The sequence below is a fragment of the Balaenoptera physalus genome (assembly GCF_965194825.1).
Source record: "Balaenoptera physalus genome assembly, chromosome: X".
Lineage (NCBI taxonomy): Eukaryota > Metazoa > Chordata > Mammalia > Artiodactyla > Balaenopteridae > Balaenoptera > Balaenoptera physalus.
Genome location: NC_138903.1, coordinates 41509006 through 41520481, shown reverse-complemented (window position 1 = coordinate 41520481; position 11476 = coordinate 41509006).

The window sequence follows — 11476 nt, the reverse complement described above, 5'->3', positions numbered from 1 at the left end:
AAAAGGCTTCCATGCCCAGGAGTCCCACAGGGTCCTGCTTGGTTTCATACCCTTAGCTTAAAACTTCCGCATTCTTGGTGTTGGGGAGATACTGCTTTGGGAAAGATCCCCAGTGTTCTCCTTACTTGCTGCAAGTAATAATAAATCCTTCCTTTTCCTGATCTTTGGCTTGGTTGTGTCTATTGGCTCAACACCCACCACGAGATAAACCCAGTTTTTGGGTAACACTAAGACAATTTATCTAGATCCAATAAAACCAGGGAATTCAGGCTGCCTGGGGAAGAAATGTCATCCCCACTAGCCACTTGGAATGATACAGTCAGAACATCTAGTAATTAAATTCCAGTCAGTTGACTAAAGTTTTCTTTTCTGACATTTGTTCTGGCATTTTTTGTTGACAACACAGCTGGTGTAGGGGAGGAAAACATTTTTGCTTCCTTTCTTCTAGGTTCAATGTCTGGGGCCTGCAAACCAAATTGATAGAAGATGGATTAACAAGAGAAAAAACGGTTTTAATGATGTACAAGGGAGTTACAAAGAAAATTGTGGCTCAAGTAGGTGGCCAGATGATTGAGGCTTATATACCATTTTAGGCTAAACAAAGGAAAAGGGGTTTGTGACTTCTGGGTGGGGGAGGTAAATTATGGGAAGGGGAGGGGAGGAAATGTGTGGTAAATAAGTGTTATCTTGTATGCAGATAAGAGTCTCTCACGTAGGTGATAAGAGTTGGCTCTAGGAGTAGCTCTCTGCCTGGTACAGACATTTTTACAAAAAGAAATAAGGAAATTTCCTATATAAATGTAAATGTCCTTACCAAAGGGGAAATTTATACCTTATTTTTAGGCAGTTGGGGGAGGTAAGAAGCTTTTCTTGGGTCTGCTGCTTCTCAATTGCCTTTAGCTCAAAATAATTCTTATGCCAAAGTGGCATATTTTGGGATAGCATATTCTGGTCCCCTTCACTGGTATAAAAAGAATAAAGTTCCTCCCTACTCTCTAAATACGATATCATCTCAGTAAGAGATTTCAGTAAATGTTTCTCCTTCCATAGGACCTCACAATGGAAATTCTTCAAAAAGAGACGTCTGGTGGTATTTAAAAGGGTGACTATAAGGAAAGACAATGGTATGTTTTACATATACCTAGGGTGCCATATGTCCCCATTTGCCTGGTACAGTCCTGATTTGTGCCTTTGTTCCAGCATAATTATTATTTTTTTTTTGTTAGACTAACAGTTATGGTTTATTACAGTGAAAAGGTGTGGAGTAAGATCAGCACAGGAAGAAGAGACATGGTGCAGCGTCCAGAGAAAGCAGGAGCAAGATTCCCAGTGGATGTGCCTAATTCCCTGCCCATGTGAGGTGTTGCCAGCTAGGGAGGCTCAGATGAGCTCTGTGTCTAGGACCTTCATCAGGGAGCAATCCTGTAGGCCTGAAGTGCTTATATGTTGAGGGTCTTAGTTCTTTGAATTTTCATAATCCCTGTACCAGGCCTGACTTTAGGCTTGCTGTGTTGTTCTTGCCGCTCCATTTAGATTAGAGAGGTCACGTTACAGCAAAGCTTCCAAATTGGGGGTGGGGAGTCCCATGAATGCTCTTAAGTGGGCAAAGTTCTAGCATTGCTCTTCTAAATGGCTTACATGGCTTTATACTTTCTCCACCCCAACACCCCCAGACTCACCCACACTCATTTTTTTTTAACATCTTTATTGGAGTATAATTGCTTTACATTGTTGTGTTAGTTTATTCCAGCATAATTATTAATAGCACCCTTTTCACTCTCAAAAGTGCCCCTTTTGGGTACAATACATTATATGGTGACCTTACAGATACCAGAGAGAATTTGAATATCCAAATGACTGTTATGCTTCAAAAGAATCATCTTAAAAGACCAAATAAATACTTATTCCAAAGATGCTGTCATTGACTCAAACATTTTTAGAATTATATTATTGGAATCACTGGCAGGACTAGAATATGAAATATTCACAAGAGCCATCCAATTCCTTTTAATCCCTTCTTATTCTGCATTTTCTTCTCATTGTCTCACACAATTTTTCACTATCCTAAGAAGAAGCAATCCTGTTACCCACACCAAAGTCATTCACTACATCCATTGGACTTGGCTGTGATGAACTTTGCCTCTTAAATCAAAACTTTGTTCCAAGGATGAGAATGTGAGAATTTTCTACCACTGACTATGTCCAAAATTGTGAACCATAGGTACATTCTGCCTCTCTCCCTTCTCCCCCCACCCTGACTCCTATATGTAATATCAAATAACACAGTATAATCACAGCTATTATAGATTGAAGGGGCTAATACATAACACCCTTCTTTCCCATGCCTGAGCTCTATACCAATGGTTATAAGCAGCAGAGTGGCTGATGGAGACTAAAACATTAGCTGTATTGTTGTTGGAGAACCCGGTGTAGATGAGCAATAGCAGTGGGTTTGCCAATAATGATAACATTCCCTACATTTTCTCCTCTCATGCTACTAGATGAACTAGTAAGCCTATGATAAACCAGTGGTGTGTCTGGTCCCCCACTGGAAGAGGTCAGTTATTCTAGTCCTATATTTGCTAAACTACTCCCACAATGATGAATGAGAAAGGGCATAGAAGGAGCTTCTCTGTGTGGCTTCTCTGAAAACTTCCCACACAACTGAGAACTACTTGGATTTTCTTGAGAAGCTGTGGCCAGCTCATCACCTATATATGCTCTCTCTCCTTCCTTGCCCCACTTTCCTTTTCCCCTCCTTCTTGCTTCCCTAGGATTGTATCCTCCTGAATAATACATTGGTATACAAATGTAAAATAGATAGCTAGTGGGAAGCAGCCGCATAGCACAGGCAGATCAGCTCAATGCTTTGTGACCACCTAGAGGGGTGGGATAGGGAGGGTGGGAGGGAGATGCAAGAGGGAGGGGATATGGGGATATATGTATACATATAGCTGATTCACTTTGTTATAAAGCAGAAACTAACACAATATTGTAAAGCAATTATACTTGAATAAAGATGTTAAAAAAAACAATACATTGGTATATAAGCCTTCCTCAGATTCTAGGGAACCCAGGCTAAAACAAAATGTGACTTAGCAGATATGACATTAACTGACTTTTAATAAAAGCATTTCATGATCATTCTACACTAGAACTCTTCTGCCACAAAAGAAACCCTCTTTGCTCTCCCTACTTTTACAATCACTACTCACAATGCCATTTTTCTTTAATCCAAAAGATTGTACCCATGGTTCACTACCATTATTATTCTTTTTCTTGTCCAACCTGAAATGAAAAGAATTGTCTTTTCTCTACTAGTCTTTAATTATTGTCTGTCTTGTCATTTTGCCAAATTTAAAGCTCTTAACACTCATCTATCTAACATGGAGACAATTAATCAGCAAAAGTGATGTTATCAAACTCCACCTTTAAAATGGCTACTCTTGGCAAAGAAGTTCAGACGCTAAAAATATTTGCAGGGTATTGCATTAGGCATATATTTTCCATCTGGATTAAAGGTGAAAGCCAGTGCAGCAATAAGATAATAGAAAAATTCTTCAGAATGAAAAAATAAAAGTCAGAACAAAGATATTTAAATAATCCATCTTTTGAAGTGGCTTTTAAGCATGAGGGCATTAGTCCAAGATCAACAAAAGGGAGCTGGTAAGATTGTAACCAACACAGGGAATAGATAGTAGCACAAAAACTCAGCCATTAGACCCTTTGTTGCGGCTCTGTGGCTCTGTACCTATCTCCATGGATGGGTAACCTCACACATCAGAGAAAAAGGAGTTTCTGAAATCCTGGGGACCTTCAGACTCTGGGAGAATGGTCATTTCTTTCTCAGTAAAGGTGAGTTTTCACCTGTCTTTTTGAGTTTGTTCTGGTCTTGAGGTAATGCCTGCCCATGTCTGCTTTCACTAAACCTGTGCAGGCTTGTCATGTTTAACTAGACTAATCTCATTTCAGTTTATCTTTCAGTGGATTAGATATCAGAAATACAATGGTATTTCTGTAATTTAAGGAGGCTTGATGCCCCTACTTTGCCTTTCTCATATCTCCAGTAGGTGGGCATTCACCTTTATGCTATTTAGCATGTTGGTTTTTAGTGGGGCTCAGGTCATATTTGATTACTGCCATACATCTCTGGTGACTCTCGTGACATTTCTCTCTCTCGCTCATTCTCTCTCTCTCTCTCTTTCTGTCTCTCTCTCCACTGCCTACAGACACACACACACAGATTATTTTTAACTTTGCCTTTTGAAATAATTCTAGATTTGCAGGATAGTTGCAAAAATAGTACAAAAATTTCAGGTATATATTTCACCCAACTTCCTCTAATGTTAATATCTTATATAAGCACAGTACAATTATCCAGACTAGGAAATTAACATTGGTACAATATGATTAACTAAGCTACAGAGCGCATTTGAATTTTACCAGTTTTTCCCCCCAAATTAACTTTTTCTATTCTAGGATCCCGTGTTGCATGTCACTGTGTCTCCTTTGTCTCCTCTAATCTCCTCAGTCTTTCCTTGTCTTTTGTGACTGTGAAACTTTTGAAGAGTACAGGTCAGTTATTTTGAAGAACCTTTAATTTGAGTTTTTCTGGTGTTTTCTCATGATTAGTTTGAGGTTATGCATTTTTGACAAGACCAATATAGAAGTTATGTCGTGTCCTTCTCAGTGCATCATACTGTGGGTACATAATGTCAATATGTTTTATTACCATGAACCGTGATTACTTGGTAAGGGTGGTGCCTTCCAAGTTTCTCTACTGAAAATTACTATATTTTCCTTTGGAATTGATAAATACCTTGAGAGAGACATTTTTAGGGTATGCTAATACCCTGTTTCTCCTCAAACTTTCACTCACTGATTTTAGCATCCATCAGTGGATCTTGCCCACAACAATGATCACTGTGGTGTTTGCCCCATGGTCATTTTTGCATTTCTCTCATTCTTTCTACGTTTTAAAATTGGAATTCTTCAGTAAGGGAGAGCTGTCCAGTCTCACTCACTGATTCATGTATTAACTATTTTTATCAACATAGACTCATGAATATTTATTTTATTCTGTGGATTATAATCTAATACTATCATTATTCATTTCATTTCTCAAATTGTTCCATCTTTGGCCATTGGGACCTTCTTCAGGCTGGGTCCTGTGTCCTTTTGACATACCCTCATCCTTTTCTGAGTACTTCTTTATTTTCTGGCACCACAAAATATTCCAGGCTCATCTTGCAGTATTCTTGTCCCTGTCTTGGAATCAACTACTTCTCCAAGGAGTCCTTGTTTCTTTTATTGGAGAATGGTGTTTTAGAAACCAAGATCTGGACACTAGGGGTGCTTATTGCTACTGGGATATCACTGCTTCTAGGCTCTTTCGGTAAACAGAGCTAGGAAATAAATCTGTGTGTACTAACCCATATATACACACATCTGTATTTATTTCTGTAGCTATCTAACTATATATATATATATATGTATATATATATATATATATATGTATATATATATATGTATGTATGTATATAAAACTATGAGTTCCTTCTGATACCTCCGATTCTAATACCACACCACAAGGTTCATTCTAACACTTTCCTTATTTGGAATTCTGAGAGTGAAAAACCTGGCTCTCATTATCTAAAATATATTTACCTATTTGTTCAACTCTAGATTTCATATAAAATAATTTCAGAATTGCTAACCCATATGCCTGTGAGAACCAGACTTACTAACTAGAATACAGTATTTGTGTCCAGTTCTTTTTGTCTTTAACCTTACTCCAGTATCCAGTCAAAATACTCTTCTCCAAGTATACTTAGATTAGGAATTTTCTTCCTGATTTCCTTCAGTGTGGTTATGCTATTCATTTGTAATACACTTCTGTTCATTTATTATTGTTTGTATTCCATTTTGAGTTGCCCTCACATCTTGGTTTGTTTCAGCTATTTATTGGGGAAGATATGTTAAGCATTATTATGTTTCTAAGAGTCAAAGCTATACAAAAAAGTATAATCAGAGAAGCATAGCTCCTTCTTCATCCCTACTAACCCATTCCCATTTCACCTTTCTTTTCCCTCTTTTGTTGACCATTCCTTATAGGAGAGAAACACTTTTAGTGTATGGTTTATTCTTCTTATATTTCTTTTGCACAAAAGAGCAGATATGCATGTACTTTTTTTTTTTTTTTGGCCGCACAGATTGTGGGATCTTAGTTCCCTGACCAGGGGTTGAACCTGAGCTCTTGGCAGTGAAAGCACAGAGTCCTAACCACTGGACTACCAGGGAATTCCCTGCGTGTATTTTCTTATATCTCTTTCTTACAAGAACTATAGATACTCTTTCGCACTTTGATATTTTCACTCTAAATCAGTTCATAGAGATCTTAGTCATTCTTTTCTTTTTCAAGAAGCTGCATAGCACTCCACTGTGTGGATACACCATAGTTTATTCAACCATGCTATGTATAAGCATTTAGATTGTTTCCAATATTTTGCAATTACAAACAATGCTGTAATTAATAACCTTGTGCATATGTATTTTTGTATTGTTAGAGGTATAATTTCAGGGTAGATTTCTAGTATTGGAATTGCTGAGTCAAAAGGTAAGTGCATAAGTAGTTTTGTCAGATATTGTCAAATTTCTCCCCAGAAGGATTATTCTAACTTGCATTCCCACCAGCAATGTATGAGAGTGCCTGCTTTCCCATAGCCTCACGAACTAAATGTGTAGCCATACTTTTAAAGTTTTGTCTGTCTGATAGGTGAGAAATGGTATCTCAGTGTTGTTTTAATTTGCATTTCTCTAATTATGAGTGAGTTTGAATATTTTTTATGTTGAGAGAGAGAGAGGGAGACTATTCATGACTTTTTTACATTTTTCTATTGGTTGTTTGGCTTTTTTGTCTTTCAATATTAAAAATGTTATATTAAAGACATTGAAGGCATTATGCTAAGTGAGAAAAGTCAGACAGAGAAAGACATACTGTATGGTATCACTTATATGTGAAATCTAAAAAAGCTGAACTTGTCAAAACAGGGAGTATTGAGGAATTCTTTAATTTCTCTCAGCAATGTGTCATTGCTTAGTGTTCAGTTATTGTTATAATACATTTAATTTCCAGTTATTCTTTACTAGAACACAGACATTCAATTAAATTTTAAATATTGATCTTCTGCCATACAACCTTGCTAATCTCACTGATTTTCACATTTTTGGAGATTCTGTATGGTTGATCATATTTGATCATATTACCTACAAATAGAGTTTCTAATCTGGACAGCTTTTATTTATTATTCTTGCTTTGATACACTGATAGAGTCTCCAGTACACAGCTGAATAGAAGAGCAGACATGTTGAATAGATGTCTGAATATAGAGCAGACATCCTTACATTGTTTCTGAATAGAAGGGGAAACACTTAGTCTTTCACTATTACATGATGTTAGCTGTAGGTTTTTCATAGATGATTTTTTTCAGGTTGAGGGCATTCCCTATTATTCCTAGTTTGCTGAGAGTTTTATCCAGAATGGGTGTTGGATTTGTCAAATGCTTTTTCTGTGTCTATTGCAATGATCATATTTTTTTCCTCTAATCTGTTAATTTGGCAAATTACATGGATTGGTTTTTGAATATTAAACTAACTGTGGAATCCTTGCATAAATTTTCCTTGGTCATGATGTGTTATCCTTCTTATACATTGTTGGATTCAATTCACTAAAATTTCATTAAGAATTTCTTTATCAATTTTGTTCATGAAAGATATTGGTTTGTAGCTTTCCTTTCTTGTAATATCTTTCTCTCATTTACTGGCTTCAGAGAGTGAGTTAGGAAACATCCCTTCCTCTTTAATTTTGTATAAGAGTTTATTTATAACTAATATTATTTCTATTTTTATTTGCATTGTTTCTGACACGAAATCTGCTGTTATCCTTATCTTTTTGCTTATTACATAGTGTGTATTTTTCTTTGACTGCTTTTAAGATATCTTTATCACTGGTTTAAAGTGATTTGGTTATGATATATATATGTACACATATGAATGTATGATATGTGTTATTTCTTTGTGTGATTTTCTTCATGTTTCTTGTGTTTGGGGTCTGTTGAACTTATTGTATCTGTGACTTTATAATATTCAATTTGGAAAAAATTTGTGTATTCAAATATTTTTCCTGTCCCTTCTCTTTTCAGGGTCTCTAATTATATTAGGTTGTTTGAAGTCATCCCATAGCTCAGTGATACTCTTTTAGTTTCTTTTAATTTCTTTCTTTCTTTCTTACTCTTTTTGTCTCTGTTTCATTTTGGCTAGTTTCTATTGCTATGGCTGTAGGTTCAGTAATCTTTTCTTTTGCCATGTATAATCTGACATTAATCTCATCCAGTGTATTTTTCGTCTCAAATGTAGTTTTCATCTCTAGGACTTCTATTTCAGTCTTTTTAGTGTTTTCTCTTTCTACTTAACATGTTCAATCTTCATTCTAGGTTTTTGAACATATGAAATGCAGTTATAGTAATTGTTTTATGCCCTTGTCTACTAACTTCATCATCTGTTTTTTTCTTGGCCAGTTTCAATTGATTGATTTTATCATCATCATGAGTCATATTTTCTTGCCTCATTGCTTACCTGGTAATTTTGAGTGGATGACAAACATTGTGAATTTTACCTTATTAGGTACTGGATATTTTTGTCTTCCTATAAGTATTCTTGAGCTTTGTTCTGGGATGTGTTTAAACTATCCTGAAACAGTTTAGTCCTTTTGAGTCTTGCTTTTTAAGCTTTGTTGGGCAGGACTAGAGTACCATTTAGTCAAAAGATAATTTTGCCATACTACTGAGGCAAGACCTTTCTGAGTACTCTACTCAATACTCATGTGTATATTTTTCTATTGCTGCTGTAACAAATTTCCACAAACTTAGTGGCCTGAAACAACACAAATTTTTTATCTTAAAGTTCTGGAGGTCAGAAGTTCAAAATCAAACTAATTGGGCTATAGTCAAATGTTAGCAGAGATGGTTCCTTCTGGAAGCTCTGAGGGGGAGAATCAGTTTCCTTGCCTTTTCCAGCTTGCCCTTCCCCCTCCCTGTGTCCTCAAGTCCATTCTCTACCTCTGCAAATTTATTCCTTGGCTTGAGGTCCCTTTCTGACTCTTATAAGGACTCTTGTGATTACATTGGACCCACATAGACAATCCAGGATAATTTCTTCATCTCAAGACCCTTAATGTCATCACATCTGCAAAGTCCCTTTAGCCATGTAATACAACATATTTGCAGGTTCTGGAAATTAGGGCCTGGACATCTTTGGAGGGCCATTATTTAGCCTACCACGCCATATATGAGGTTTTCTACTTTGTTTTGTGGGAATAAGAACTATTTTTTGTCCTGTGTGAGTTTTGAGGATTGTTTCCTCCAATCCTTTAAGTAGTTCTTTCTCCAACCTTGGGTATTTTCTTCTCTGGCACGTGCTGATCCGTATTCACCTAAATACTTGAGGGGATCCCTCTGCAAATCTCTGGAGCTCTCTCTGTGTCCCGTTCTCTTCTGTCTGTTACTCTGCCCTGTGAAATCTAGCAACCTTGGGCCTCACTGGACCCCTTGTTCTTTCTTCTCAACTCAGGGTGACTGCCCTACAGCCTGGAATCTCTCTCCAAGCAGTAAGCTGTGGTAATCACAGGTTCACTTCGTTTGTTCCCCATGTCTTAGCAATCACTCTTCTCCACTGTTTCAGGTCTGATATCTTGAAACCCATTGTTTCATATAGTTTTCCAGTTTTTTAGTTGTTTTTGGAGGGTGGTCCCTGTTAGTTCAACTTGACCAGAAGGGAAAGTAGAGATATTATTTTTTAAATACGCTTGATATTATACCTGCTATGGTCACAGAAGTTTATAAAATAGGGGCCTATACAAGAGGAGCAACATTTCATAATTCAACATTTACTGAGCAACTTCTATGGACAAGGGTAATGCACTAAACACTGGGAAGAATACACATAAGCTCCCTGGTCATGAGGGGCCAGCACATGGGAGGGAATCTGGGACTTTTTGGAGGCATCAGGATGGAGAAGAGAAAGAGATATATATCATAGTATGTTAGAAAGTTATGTCTCTTTCAGAACAGCTCTTTGAATGGGGCCTAGGCTGGAACCACTCTGGGTTGGCGGGTTCCCTCAGCCAGGAAAGCCCCTGAGGGGGTAGCTTCCCCACTTGGAAAGCACTGCCGTCACCCTGCCTTGATAAACCCCAGGACCACTAACTTCTTTATCTCACCAGTTCCCTAACATGCTTGTTTTTGTCCACTATGCAGATGACCCCCAACAAACAGCTCTGAACCTTGCAGGAAACACATAAAGGCAGGCAAATCACATTTAATAAATACTCTGCTGTCACCTGGATAGTCATTTTTATATGCATATTGTCCAAGAAGAAACTAAGACTTCTCTTACCTAGGTCTCCCAACTAGTAAATGGCAGAGTTAGTGTAGGGATCAAAGTCTGACTCCAAGGCTCAGGGTCTTTTATTTTCTGGCTCCAGCAAGACTGCCTCAGTTTCAAGAGTACAAAAGTATCCATTACTGCTCATGTCCTCTATTTGCTGACTGTGTTCCTGACACCCAGAATCCCTTAACCTCTTGGTTTCTGATTAAGTTCCTTAGGTTGGAAAATACAATTCTCTTGTTCCCCGCTTAGGTGTGACTTCTGATGCTTTGCTTCCTGGTATCTGTATTTCCATACTCTCATGTCTTCCTCATACCTGGCTCTTAGTCATCACTTTGATCTGACTCTTTTTCTATTTGTTTGTTTGCCTTTTATGTGGTCTTATTTCCAGATTCCTCCACTCATTCCCTGGCATTGCTACTGTAGGATAAACCTGACGTGTTTCTTCCAGGTCTGATTCCAACCCAGTTCAACAGAGCATTCCCTTGGCTGAGTTTCAGACATAATTGAATGTCCATAGGCATGTGAATATTGAATATTCATGAACTAATTTATTTGTTCACAAACACAGTTTCATTGAACACCTATTATGTGAGAGACTCTATAGACACAGTAATACATGAACACAAATAGGTGGAGTATCTGACCCAGGTGGCATAGAGTTCTAGTATCAGGTGACTGACAAACATTTAGGCAACACTGATCCTGCTGTACAACTTCATCAGAAAGAGACAATCACCACTATGACCAAAGAGAGATGAAAGAGAAGAGAGTGGTTAAAGAAAAAACACCAGTATATTGCCTCCACATAGTACATGGGGTTGTGCAGGTTGTGGTCTTCACTGCAACTCACTGCCTAAAGCTCCTTGTATTAGTTTGCTCAGGCTGCAGTAACAAAGTACCACAAGTTGGGTAGCTTAAAATAATGGAAATGTCATAATTCTGGAGGCTGGAAGTCCAAGAACAAGGTGTCGGCAGGGTTGGTTCTTTCATGTCTCTTACTTAGCTTCTAGTGGTTTACTGGAAATCTGGA